We start from the raw sequence: 13,610 nt of genomic DNA on the forward strand, positions 1-13,610 counted from the left end.
GCCCAGGTCCTTGGGCCCTGCACCCCATGGGAGACCAGGGGAAGCACCTGGCTCCTGGCTTTGGATCAGTGCGGTACACCGGCTGGGGGTGAACCAACGGCAAAAGGAAGACCTTTCTCTCTGTCTCTCTTTCTCACTGTCCACTCTGCCTGTCAAAAAAAAAATACTGTTTCAGTACTAGTTATGGTATTAATTCACATTGAACAACACATTAAGGAGAGAGATCCTACATGAGGAGTAAGTGCACAGTGACTCCTGTTGTTGACTTAACAAATTGACACTCTTGTTTATGGCATCAGTAATCTCCCAAGGCTATGGAAGCCTTTTGAGTTCATCTACTTCAGTCTTATTTAGATAAGGTCATAGTCAAAGTGGAAGTTCTCTCCTCGCTTCAGAGAAAGGTACCTCCTTCTTTGATGGCCCGTTCTTTCTACTGGGATCTCACTTGCAGAGATCTTTCATTTCGGTCCTTTTTTTTTTTTCCAGAGTATCTTGGCTTTCCATGCCTAAGGTAACTTTTTATTTTTTAACTCCATTTTCCATGACCATTTTGAAGTTTCCTCCTGCACCAATAATTCAAGTCTATTCCTGTAACTGTGAGAAACATGTGCTTGTGTGTGCCAACAAAATGTACACGGCGACTCATAGCAGCGTTGTTCCTAATCCATAAACAAAGTGAATGACCACAACAAAGGGTTAGCTTAATGTGTGGTTTGCTTATTTATTGTACTGTTTTCCAACAATAAACATGAGCAGACACTAACAGCATCTTTACAGATATATATTTGAGCTAAAATACAGCCTCAAAAGAATGTACCAGCAGGATTCCACTCGTCTGAAAAATTACAATTCTGTGTAAAGTTCAAAATAATCTGCACTGTTTAGGGATTAATCTGTATCATTTAGAGATGTTTAGAGATGCACACAAACTTTAGACAATCTGGCTAGGTTTACTAAGGAATCTCAGGATTCCTTAGTATGAGGAGCATTCCTTAGTAAGCAAGAGCATTCTTAGTGCTATGGGGATTTGTTATGGAAATTTCATGCTGTAAGTATATTTTTTCTTACTGATTTAAACAATTCTATCAGCTTATTTATTTTAAGGTTCTGAGGGGAGGCATCAGTTGTGGGACTCGACCTGGGAAGAGACTCTTCTGCTGAATCTGAACTTCTCCTGGGAAAATGGGTCCTTCCCACCGCATGGACCACGTGACCACCTCAGCCTCACACTCCCGCGGCGGAGGAGAGAGTGCCATGGTGGTGTCGATGATGCCTGTGACCGTCTACTTTGGCTTTAAGAACGTGGAACTGGTGTTTTCTGGAGAAATGGCTGGAGCCTTTGTGGCAGTGCTTCTTCTAGCAATGTTCTATGAGGGACTCAAGAGAGCCCGGGAGAGCCTGCCATGGAAGTCACAAGTCAGCGTTTGCTACAGGTCCGAGCTGTCCTAGGACCAGATGGGACCACTTTGTGGAGACACAGAACGGCTGGGCGGCAGATGCTCAGCTTTCCTCGCGCCTGCAAGCAGTGCTGCGTGTCCTCCAGGTGGCCATCAGCTACTTCACATGCTCATCTTCACGACCCGCAACGGCTGCCTGTGCATTGCCGCAGCAGCCGGGCCGGGCCGGGATACCTGCTCTTCAGCTGGAAGAAAGCGTGGTAGGTGGGCATCTCAGAGCATTGCCATTAACGTCACACCCCGTGGTGTGGCCTCCGTGAGTGCAGTGGGAAGCAGTCTGCGACTGGAACATGTGATTCCTGCTCCAATCATCTCCTCTTGCTCCTCTTCACACACACACGCTCACATGTGCACACGTGCGCACACACACATGCACACATGCAACACAATACACACATGCTCACACACGCACACACACACAAACTGCTCAGCAGAGGTTTAGTTTACAGTTCCTGGGGTAAAGTGGTAACCTCCTAAACAGTTTTTTTTTTTTTCCTACGAAGTTGAGATTCCCGTTTTTCTTAAAGAGAAGCCATCTGAGATGTCTTCTTCCTCATCATCTTAGATCCCATTTTTATGTTCTCATCTAATCTGGGCAGCTTTCTATTCAACGACCTGGTCATCTGCTGCCTTTTTTTATCCTCTTGGTTTTATTTGGCAGACAGCGTACGAATTTGTTGGGTTTTGTTTTTCGTGAGTCAGTGATGGGATGGGTTTGACTTTCAGCAGGATTGATGGCAGCTGAGGGAAATTCTTGTCCAACTAAACCCAGAATTCAAACTTAACAGCAGAAAATAAGTTCTAGTCTTTGGACTCTATAAGCGGGACATACCCTGTGCCTTTCTCCAGGTGTGATGTGTTGCACCAAAATCTTCGAAGTGTGCAGAGGGGTGGTTGTGACTTAATAGAGGCCCAGGGCTTGCAGAGTGTGCATTCTTGGGTTACTAACTCATCAATTTATGCTCCCACTTATCATTTTGATTAGAATGAATTTGCAAATCAAAAAAAAGACAATCAATTTGAGAGAATAGAAATAGATATTTTAAAATCCAACTGTAAAACCACTGGCATTTGACTTTGACTGAGTACCTTGGTTTGTCTCAACTGAATGAAGCAAAAGAGTATGAATTTGTTCCTATTACTGTTTTCATGTGTCTGTCTTCAAACCAGGGAATTTCAAACTTGAGCATGCATCAGAATTAGCAGGGGGCTTATTGAAATACTAATTGCTGGGCCAGCGCCTGGCTCAATAGGCTAATCCTCTGCCTGCGGCACTGGCACCCCGGGTTCTAGTCCCGGTTGGGGTGCCAGTTCTGTCCCGGTTGCCCCTCTTCCAGTCCAGCTCTCTGCTGTGGCCCGGGAGTGCAGTGGAGGATGGCCTAAGTGCTTGGGCCCTGCACCCCATGGGAGACCAGGAGAAGCACAGCGTGGTGCACCGGCCGCAGTGCGCTGGCCGCAGCGGCCATTGGGGGGTGAACCAACGGCAAAAGGAAGACCTTTCTCTCTGTCTCTGTCTCTCTCTCTCACTGTCCACTCTGCCTGTCAAAAAAAAAAAAAAAAAAAAAAAAAAAAGAAATACTGTTGCTCCCCCTCTTCATGGAGGAATGACACTAAACCCTGCCTAGGCTTCATATCCGAGTCACGGCACCATTATGTCGCTCCCCCTCTTCGTGGAGGAACGACACAGGACCCTGCGCTGTTCTTTTGTCTGCTCGGCCCTCCCCGGGTTTGCTGCTGGTTCTTCCCAGGTTGGCTACCGTCCCTTCCACCTCCGTGGAAGGGCGGTTCCCCCTGCCACTTTCCCCACTTCCACGGGGGAGCGGCACACCGCCGGCCGGCTCTCTCGGGGGCTGCACAGGTGTTCCTTCAGATAGATGTTCCTTTAGATGTTCCTGGTGCATGTTGTCTCTCTCCTCCTTTATAGTCCTCTTCCACCAATCCCAACTCTGCTACCCACACGCCGAGTACGCTGCTCTCCTCCAATCAGGAGCAGCTCCTACAGCTTGTCAAGTTGGTGAAAGGCAGCTGTGTAGAAGCTGTTTCCTCCTCTCCCAGAGCCATATTGTGGGAGAGCAGATGCATAGAATAAGTCTTAATTCCAGTAACAGTCTAGTCCGAGTTGCTCCCCACAAAATACTAATTGCTGGGCCTTACTCCCATAGCCCCAAAGTTGGCATATATTGATTCCTGGTGATATTCCTGCTGATTTTGGGGGACTCACACTTTCAGAATCTCTGCTTTAAATTCAGAAAGTTTCACTTGGTATTGGATGTGGAAATTTGAATTGCTGATTGGTAGACTGTAATTCATGTCATACATACTGCTGGTCAATACTTAAGCATTCCAGAAGCTTTTGTGTGTATAGCTATGCCTGTGTATAGGTGTGTACACCTATACCTGTCCCTTTGCACATTTACAGGAAGGGCTGCAGCCAAAGTCCCTTCACCGGCATGGATGAAATCACCACTCCTTGTTTTTAAAGAGCTGTGGTTTCTCGGAAGGAGTTTGAAGGTTGAGAGACCTTTGACCTGCAGTGTAAATCAGCCAGCCACCCTGGGCCAGAAGGGCAAAAGTTCAACTTCTCTTTGGAGAAACTTTTTTTTTTTAAATGATTTATTTATTTATTTGAAAGTCAGAGTTACACATAGAGAGAAGGAGAGGGAGAGAGAGAGAGAGAGAGAGAGAGAGAGAGAGAGAGAGATCTTCCATCCTCTGGTTCACTCCTCAATTGGCTGCAATGGCCGGAGCTGTGCCGATCTGAAACCAGGATCCAGGAGCTTCTTCTGGGTCCCCTATGTGGGTTCAGTGGCCCAAGGACTTGGGCCATCTTCTCCCAGGCATAGCAGAGGGCTGGATCAGAAGTGGAGCAGCTGGGACTCGAACCAGCACCCATACGGGATGCCGGCACTGCAGGTGGTGGCTTTACCTGCTACCCCACAGTGCTGGCCCCTGGGAAACCTAGGGTGTAGGTCTGCTGATGGCCAGACTTGCATTAGTCCCCAGCATCCATACCCACACAGGCAGATCCCCATCCTCTGCATGGCCATCTTTGCCACTCTTGGGGGCTTAATTAGATCACAAGTGGTTAAAAACTTCTTTTCTCAGTGATGAATCACGTTGGATTTTTATTCTGTTGTTAGTCTCTGCCGCAGTCTTGTACTACCTCGGTAAGGTGAATCTTCTGTGCTGATCTGCTCAACCCTGCTCTCCTTGGAGCCAGACACAACCGTGCCTTGGCCAGAGCTGTCCTGTTGGCTTGGGCGCTGGTTTTGAAGTTTGTACTTTCTCTGTGGATGCCAGTTAAATACAGGGGAGAGAGGAATGTGCACTTCTATGGCTTTCAACCAAGAGAGGGTGATGAGTCTACTGGATGGAGGTTAAAATCCAAGAACCAACATTGGAGCTTTGTGCTTTTCTCTCATTTCATCCACTTGAAGTCCTGGTAACTTGGCATGGGCAGAGAGAATGCTGGGTACTGACTAGAGTCTGGAATTAGAGCTGTAAATAGCCCGTGGCCATCTCAGAAGCCAAGGAATCATAAAACCATGAGAACCAAGTAAGCATCAAGGTTCAGTCGTGATCCTGGTACTCTCTAGATATCTCAGCATGAGCTGCTATAAAATACCTTCCCAGTTCTGGGACCTTATCAGTAAGGTAAGAAAGACCAAGGCCACTTAGGGTATTATGAATTTGAAACTAACAGAGAAGAATCTTGGGGCTGGTGCTGTGGCATAGTGGGTAAAGCTGCTGCCTGCAATGCTGGCATCCCATATGGGCGCCAGTTCGGGACACAGCTGCTCCACTTCCCACCCAGCTCTCTGCTATGGCCTGGGAAAACAGTAGAAGATGGCCCAAGTGCTTGGGCCCCTGCACCCTCATGGGAGACACAGAAAATCTCCTGGCTTCAGATCAGCGCAGTTCTGGTCGTTGTGGCCAATTGGGGAGTGAACCAGCGGATGGAAGACTCTCTCTCTGCCTCTCTGCCTCTCCTTCTCTCTCTGTGAAACTCTGACTTTCAAATAAAGAAATCTTTTTTTTTTAAAAGAAACTAACAGAGAAGAACCTCAATTTGTGATAGGTTTTCAGGATAACCTCCTGGAAAACCTGAATTTTAGAGACTCAGGGTTGCCAAAGGATGAAACCAGTGAAAGAAAAAGTTTAAATTCTTCCCGTATTTCTTGAGCTGTTGGATTGTCATAATATAATGATCTCAGTGACTTTCTTTTTTGTAAAATTTTATTTTTTTATTTATTTATTTGAAAGGCATAGTTACAGAGAGGCAGAGGGAGAGAGAGAGAGGTGTCTTCCATCTGCTGGTTCACTCCCAGGTGGCTGCAATACCAGGTCTGGGCCAGGCTGAAGCCAGGAGCCAGGAGTCCTTCTGGTTCTCCCACATGGGTGCAGGGGCCCAAGGACATGGGCCATCTTCTACTGCTTTCCCAGCTCATAGCAGAGAGCTGGAACAGCTGGGACTCGAACCGGCGCCCATATGGTGTGCCGGCACTGCAAGCGGCGGCTTTACCCTCCACAGCGCCGGCCCCATCTCATTGACTTTCATTTCTGTATTCCTGTTCATTTGCAATGTAATGCCTGATGTCTGTTCATTTTGGACCTAGACTTCTCTTTTCCGCCTTCCCTGTGTACAGCTGTTAGGAGACTGTACCCTCACCTCTTTGGCCTCTTATTCTGCTCTCCTTTTCCCTTCCTGGCTTCCAGTCGTTTATCCCCATCATCTAGTTTGCCCAGCCTCCCTAGCCCCTCTGATGCAGTGGGCATTGCTCTTTGTAGGTGTCAACAGCAGCAGTTGGCATTTAGCAGCCTGTTAGAGACCTTCAGCATGCTTCAAGAAGTGGCTGCCCAGCTATAATTTCTGCAAGTCTGGGTAAAGGGCTACCTCGTACCCTGCTCAGACTTACAAACTCTTAGGTGCTGTCTCCAGTCTACGATGGCGGAACACTCAACACCCTGACTGCCCACAAAGAGGGAACCCTCACTCTGTCCACCAGGGGAGTAGAAAGTTACCTCACTACCTCTGTAGCCCTTTCAGGCTGTGGGTACTGGTCTTGAGTTTCTAGTCACAGCTCCTTGCATAGGAGCTGGAGGGGCATGAGGTACACTCTGATGTCATTTAATTTTGATCCTGCTCTCTCCAGCTGCTTCTTTAAAAGACACAATCAAAGATACACAGTAGGGGCCTGGTGCCGTGGCTCACTTGGTTAATCCTCTGCCTGCGGCGCTGGCATCCCATATGGGCGTTGGGTTCTGGTCCCGGCTGCTCCTCTTCCAGTCCAGCTCTCTGCTGTGGCCCAGGAGTGCAGTGGAGGATGGCCCAAGTGCTTGGGCCCTGCACCCACATAGGAGACCAGGAGGAAGCACCTGGCTCCTGGCTTCAGAGCGGCGCAGCGCGCAGGCTGTAGCAACCATTTGGGGGGTGAACCAACGGAAGGGAGACCTTTCTCTCTGTCTCTCTCTCTTGCTGTCTGTAACTCTACCTATCAAATAAATAAATAAAAAAACTTAAAAAAAGATACACAGTAATAAAGTCACAATCATCATAGACCAGTCTTTCTCTGACAGAATGCCTTCATCACTGGGTCTACAGTTAGTCTTGACTGTTCTAGATTGTAAGCTCCTGGAGGCAACATTGCTGTCGTCGGAGTGTTTTAACAGTGTCACATGCAAAAGAACAAAATAGATATTTTGATTTTGTGGGGGAAAAAAGAATCCTAACTACTTGTGTGTGATTGGAGCACTTGGCCGTCACTCACGGAGGAGACGGACCCCACTGGTCAGCTACAGACCCTCACTGGGAAATGGAGCTCAGAGCTGTCAGCTCTTGGAATGTGGCTGGTGCAAGTGAGAAACTGAAATTTAAAATTGATCTAATTTAATTGATTTAAGTTGAAACAGTAAAATAATAGCTAAACAGCTAATTTTCGTTGATTTAAATTTCAATAGTTAGTGGGCCTGCGTCAGAGACCCCATCATGAGGGTCTGAAGGGTGGGCGTTTGCCCAGTGGCTGGGTCTTTCCTGTTCTCTATCAGAGCACCGGGGTTTGTGCCCAAACTGTGGCTTCTGATTCCAGCTGCACATTAACGCACACCTTGACAGGCAGCTGTGACGGCTCATGGAACTGGGATCCTGCCACCCATGTGGGAGACCCGGATCGCGTCCCAGGTTCATGTTTTTGGCCCGGTCCTGCCCTGGTCACTGGAAGCATTTAGGTAGCGAACCTGCAAATGGGAGCTCTTTCTGTATCTCTCTGTCTCTCAAATAAATAAAATAAAAATTAAAACGTGAAGGTGTGCTATCACTATTCTATTTGGTCCTTCCATCGCCATGAATCATAGCTTTGCTGTTGTGGAAACAACCTCAAAGGCATGAAAAGAAATGTTATAAAAACTTTCCACAGCAGTGAGGCAAGTATGAGCTGAAAGCAAGAACTTGGGGTTTCTCTTAGGACGTGCATTTAATATTGTTGATGTACCTACCCTGCAGAGAGAGCGGGAGCAGGGAGGGAGTCGTTGAGCTGCAGGATGGGTATTCCCCGTGTGTGTGTGTGTGTGTGTGTGTGCGTGCGCTCCTGTGTGCCTCTCTGCCCTGTGATCAGTCTGTCCATATCTCCCATTGTCCCCCAGTAATGGGATCTCGACTTTCCTAGGTAACATCTTTTACCTGGTTTAGTAGCAGCTGTTGTTCCAGTGGACACACAACCAAAAGGGGAAGGGATCCATGAACAACAAGACAAGGGAGCCAGGTGCTCGGACCTGAGGCACTGAGGGACGGAGGCCTCCTGGGGAGGTCCCCCTGACCAGGGTACTGTCTGGGCCTCCTGCTGTGGAGGCTGCTGGAAAGGAAGGGAGGAAGTAGGGGTGGCCCTGCCCCTGGCTGCACCTCTGCTTGTCCTTTCTGAGGCCAGTGCCCCCAGCGGTGGTGCAGCAGCAGGAGGACCCCCGGGGCTGCCCCACCCTGCAGTGAGAGCATTTGACCTCTCAGCTGCCAACCTCATTCTGATTGGGCTGCAGGGAGGCAAGGAGCTGCCCGGGGACTCTGGACTCAGAGGGACCCATCCTGGGTGGAGAAGGAGTAGTCACAGCGAGGCTGGGTGGCTGGGCAAGTGTTCTCCAGAGAGGAGCTGAGCTGCCCCTTGCCTGCCAATGCCTTCAATGGGACCTGGGATTAGGTGGTGTCAGAAGCCAGGGATGGAAGAGGGGAGTCTCCGCCTGGACCCAAGGCCCGTTCCTTTTCTCCTCAATGGAGATGCTGGCGAGGTCCACACTCACCCCCCCCCCCACCCCCGATCACTCACATCTCACTGGCATCTGGAAGTTCTCACTCTAACCTCCCTGCCACTGCACCTTGTTCCAGCCCCAGGCTCTGACCTCTCCCTCCCCTCTCCCACACCACAGCCAGCCGACGGCTCCGGCTCACTTCCCACGCAGGAGCTGATCCAGGTGAGAGTCTAGGCTCCAGCTGAGGCTGGGAGAAGGAGGGGCCCACGGGCCAGGGCTGGGGAGGGAGACAGGAGTTGAGGGGCAGGGAGGAGCCACAGGTGGATGTTTCCTCCTCCCCATCTTCCCCTCCTGCTTCCAGGGAGTCCCCCTCCCCCAACCCAGGGACATGGGAGGAACAGCAGAAACCAGGAAATATTCCCCAGGAAAGGAAAATATGAGTGATCCTCCCCCTGTTTCCCTCACTCTACATTGTGGGCCAGTGTCTGGTTTATACTGATTTGTTTTGCACCAAAGCCCAGAGTCCCCTGATTTTGAGTAAGATAATAAAAATCAAGAACATTCACATTGATTCTACTATTGTCCCTATTCAAATATTGCAAACTGTCATAATTATACTTTTTTAAAAAAGATTTTTTATTGATTTTATTTTATTTGACAAATAGAGTTAGACAGTGAGAGGGAGAGACAGAAAGGTCTTCCTTCCGTTGGTTCACCCCCTAAGTGGCCGCTACGGCCAGAGCTACGCTGATCCGAAGCCAGGAGCCAGGTGCTTTTCCTGGTCTCCTATGTGGGTGCAGGGCCCAAGAACCCAGGCCATCCTCCACTGCCCTCCTGGGCCACAGCAGAGAGCTGGACTGGAAGAGGAGCTACCAGGACTAGAACCCGGCACACATATGGGATGCTGGCGCCGCAGGTGGAGGATTAACCAAGTGAGCCACGGCGCTGGCCCCTTTATTTATTTATTTGAAAGGCAGTGTTACAGAGAGGCAGAGGCAGAGAGAGAGAGAGAGAGAGAGAGAGAAAGGGGTCTTTCATCTGCTGGTTCACTCTCCAACAGCTGCAACAGCTGGAGCTGGGGGGATCCGAAGCCAGCAGCCTGGAGCCTCTTCTGGGTCTCCCATGCAGGTGTAAGGGCCCAAGCACTTGGGCCATCTTCCGTTGCCTTCCCAAGCCATAGCAGAGAGCTGGATAGGAAGTGGAGTAGCTGGGACTTGAACTGGTGCCCATATGGGATGCCAGCACAGCAGGCGGTGGCTTTACTGGCCATGACACAGCACTGGCCCCAATTAATCTGTTTATAGGTATTTTTTTCTGATCCAGCACCTAATCCAAGAATACATACTGTGTTTAGTTGTCATGTAGATTTAATCTCTCTCTTTTTTTTTTTTTTGGTTAAAGATTGTTTATTTGAAAGGCAGAGTTAAAGGGAGAAAAGGAGAGAGGGAGAAGGAGAGGGAGAGGGAGAGGGAGAGGGAGAGGGAGACAGAGAATCTTCCATCTGCTGTTTAACTCCCCAAATGGCTGCAGTACCAGGTCTGGGCCAGGCTGAAGCCAACAGCCTGAACTCCATCCAGGTCTCCCATGTGGGTGACAGGGACCCAAGCACTTGGACCATCTTCTGCTACTTCCCAGGCAGATGAGCAGGAAGCTAGATTGGAAGCAGAGCTTCTAGGACTGGAACCAGCACTCACACTTGGCATCACAGGTGGAGGCTTATCCCACTGTGCCACAACAATGGCTCTGAGTTAATCTCTTAATATAAAACAATTGCTCGTTCTTTGTCTTTGATGATGTTGGTACTTTTGCAGAGGACAGACCGTTTAGTTTATAGAAAGCCCGTCAACTTCACTCCTTCTGCTGCGCCCCCATGATGAGGTGCAGGCTATGTGTTTAGGCAGGGATGTTACACAGGTGACGCTGGGTCCTCCCCAAGCGTCACCCACAGGGCCACCATGTCAGTTTGGCTCACGGTGGGTGGGTGATGCTGACTTTGATCGCTTATCAGAGCAATGCGGACCAGGTACTTCTGCCACAGAGTTGCCGTTTTCCATTATGGTTGTACGAAACTTTTGGGAAAACACTTTGAAATTATGTAACTATCATTTTGTTCAATTAACTTGCACCCGCCAGCATTCCTCCAAGGTTCTTGCCTGCGTGTGTTGTTGTTACCGTGGTGGCCACACAATTTTCAAGCTTTGTTGTTTGTGTCAGGTGTCAGCTGGAACCCCACAGTGAGGACCGGCTTCGGCCCCCTCCCACACTGTTTTCTGGCGTGAGTCTACTGACAGTGTGTACCAATGCATTCCTCTGACCCAACAGCTTATGGTAGCAGGATCGGCTCTCAAATCCCGCTCCTGTCACTTAACTGCCTGTGTAGACTTGGACAGGTCACCAATCCTCTCTCTGCTGCAGTGTCCCAGTGTGCAAAGGACAAAAAGGAAAACGCTCTTTTGTATGGTTCTTTTGAAGGCCACCTATGACAGATTCTCAGAGACCAGGAGGACCATATGCAATCCCTCACACATTTGTGCAATGGCAACCCCAGAAGAGAAAAGAGAGAATGGCGAAGTTAAATGATGTATAAAGAAATAATTGCCCAGGAACTTGCGCTGTGGTGTAGGAGGTTAAGCCTCCACCTGTGGTGCCAGCATCCCATATGGGCGTGGTTCATGTCCTAGCTGCTTCACTTCCAATCCAGCTCTCTGCTGATGGCCTGGGAAAGCAGTAGAAGATGGCCCAAGTCCTTGGGCCCCTGCACCCGTGTGGAAGACCGGAAGGAGCTCCTGGCTCCTGGCTTTGGATCAGCTCAGCTCCGGCTGTTGCAGCCATTTGGGGAGTGAAACAGCAGATGGAAGATCTTTCTGTCTGTCTCTTCCTCTCCCTTTCTAACAAATAAATACATCTTTTTTTTTTTTAAAGAAATGCCCCAAAGTTTCCAAAATTGGTAAAAGACATGAATTTATAGATTTGGTAAACTCAATGAATGTCAGGCAGAACATAGTACATGAAAGCACACCTGAGAAAAACTAAAGAAAATGAAAATCTTGAGAAAAATCTGAGAAGATGGCATGGGGCATGCGTGAGAACAACAGGAATGACTGGTACAAGTGGTTCTTTTTTTTTTTTTTTTGACAGGCAGAGTGGACAGAGAGAGAGAGAGACAGAGAGAAAGGTCTTCCTTTTGCCGCTGGTTCACCCTGCAATGGCCGCCACAGCCAGTGCGCTGCGGCCGGCGCACCGCGCTGATTCGATGGCAGGAGCCAGGTACTTCTCCTGGTCTCCCATGGGGTGCAGGGCCCAAGCACTTGGGCCATCCTCCACTGCACTCCCTGGCCACAGCAGAGAGCTGGCCTGGAAGAGGGGCAACCAGGACAGAATCCGGCGCCCCGACCAGGACTAGAACCCGGTGTGCCGGTGCCGCAAGGCGGAGGATTAGCCTATTGAGCCATGGCGCTGGCCACAAGTGGTTCTAATTTGTCATCAGAGACAGTGGAGCTCAGAGGACAAGGCAGCTACTTTTTAAAAAAGTGCTGTAAGAAAACCACCTGTTAACTCCGAATTATACAAGTCCGTCCTGTAAAAACTATGTTCAGAGATGAGAAGATAAAATCTTCTCTAGGTCAAATAAACTAAGGCAGTTTTTGCAGAAAGATTGCATGACAGAAGAAATACTACAAAAATTTCTCAGGTTGGAAGAAACCGCACCCAGAGGGGAACGTGAGTCTTCTGTTGGGAGTGAACACTGGAAACAGTGAGTGTAAGGGAGAAAACGGAGCCGCCTTTTCCCTCTCCTGGTTTCGTTAAAATACAAGTGGCCCACGCTGTCGACCACTTTGAACCACGCGGCACCCGCAGACACTGCATCCAGCAACAGCACATCACACAGGGCGCAGTCAGGTCACGTGATGTCTACGGGGTCCCCAGCGGAGTGTGCACTTGGCCATCCTGTTGGCCGGGCTTTGGCAGGCATGGATTCTGTCTGGACTGTTGCAGGAAGGGTCTTCCCTCAGGCCTTGGTTATTAGGGCTGATATGAGGACGAGGGGTCACTGTGGTACACAGTAGGGTCCATGGATGGTGAACCTATTACTAGTCATTCACGTCTCCCGGTGGATCACAGCACGGTTCTGTGGGTGAGCAAGACTGGCCTCAGCTGTGGCTGGCTGGGCAAAACTGACGTCTGCAGGCCTACCACCTCAGGCATGAGCCGTGTGCCTCTTGCCTAGATCCTGAGCAGCTGAAATTAATCCCGGGCCACAGCTGGGAGGGGCTGGTGCCAGGTGCCAGGGCCACTTCAGGTTCTACAGTTGAACTGAGGTCAGCAGGTTTGACTCTGGGGCATGGATGAATGTGTCCCCACCGGGTCCCTGGAAGGCAGAACTTCTCCAGGACCCCAGCGGAGATTGCCTGGGGCAGAGGAACAAGACTGTTTCAGCTTGCAATATACTTTACAAAATTTTAACAAACACCTATAGGGCTTAGCAGAACATTCTTTGCCTCTGGTATTTCCAACTTTCTGGGAGGTTGCCTAGAAACAAATTGTCTCCTCAGTTATGTTCATTGAAGACAACAAGGCTGAGTATCACAATAAAAGATGTTGTGAGGTCATCACGTAGGCAATGAGCTCTGGGGAAGGGGACGTCGACTGCACCGAATCGCTGTGACTGGCAGGTGAGTCAAGGTTGTGCACGCTGGCTGCAGTGTTCTATATTAATGATATTTTCTGAAGGCTCGATGCTGGAGCTCCGAGCAGCATTGCAGGGATTTTAGACACATCCGTGTGTGAAGGGTAAGGTCACTATTTTTACAGGATAGATTTCAGATCACCTGGGTTCCCCACTGTAGCAAACCCCAAAGGAGACAGGTCTCCGGCAGGATCTGTACTCGGGCCCCAAGCACAGCTCCTCCAGATGTAAAC

General features: G+C 49.5%; 1 pseudogene; it reads left to right on the forward strand.

Moving 5' to 3' along the window:
* Positions 1-1,117: 1,117 nt before the first annotated feature.
* On the forward strand, positions 1,118-1,813 carry LOC149126742 (high affinity copper uptake protein 1 pseudogene; annotated as a pseudogene).
* Positions 1,814-13,610: the final 11,797 nt, after the last annotated feature.

Source organism: Oryctolagus cuniculus, chromosome 5 (genome assembly GCF_051225735.1).
Source record: "Oryctolagus cuniculus isolate XC-2025 breed Fujian yellow rabbit chromosome 5, ASM5122573v1, whole genome shotgun sequence".
In the NCBI taxonomy this organism is placed as follows: Eukaryota; Metazoa; Chordata; class Mammalia; order Lagomorpha; family Leporidae; genus Oryctolagus; species Oryctolagus cuniculus.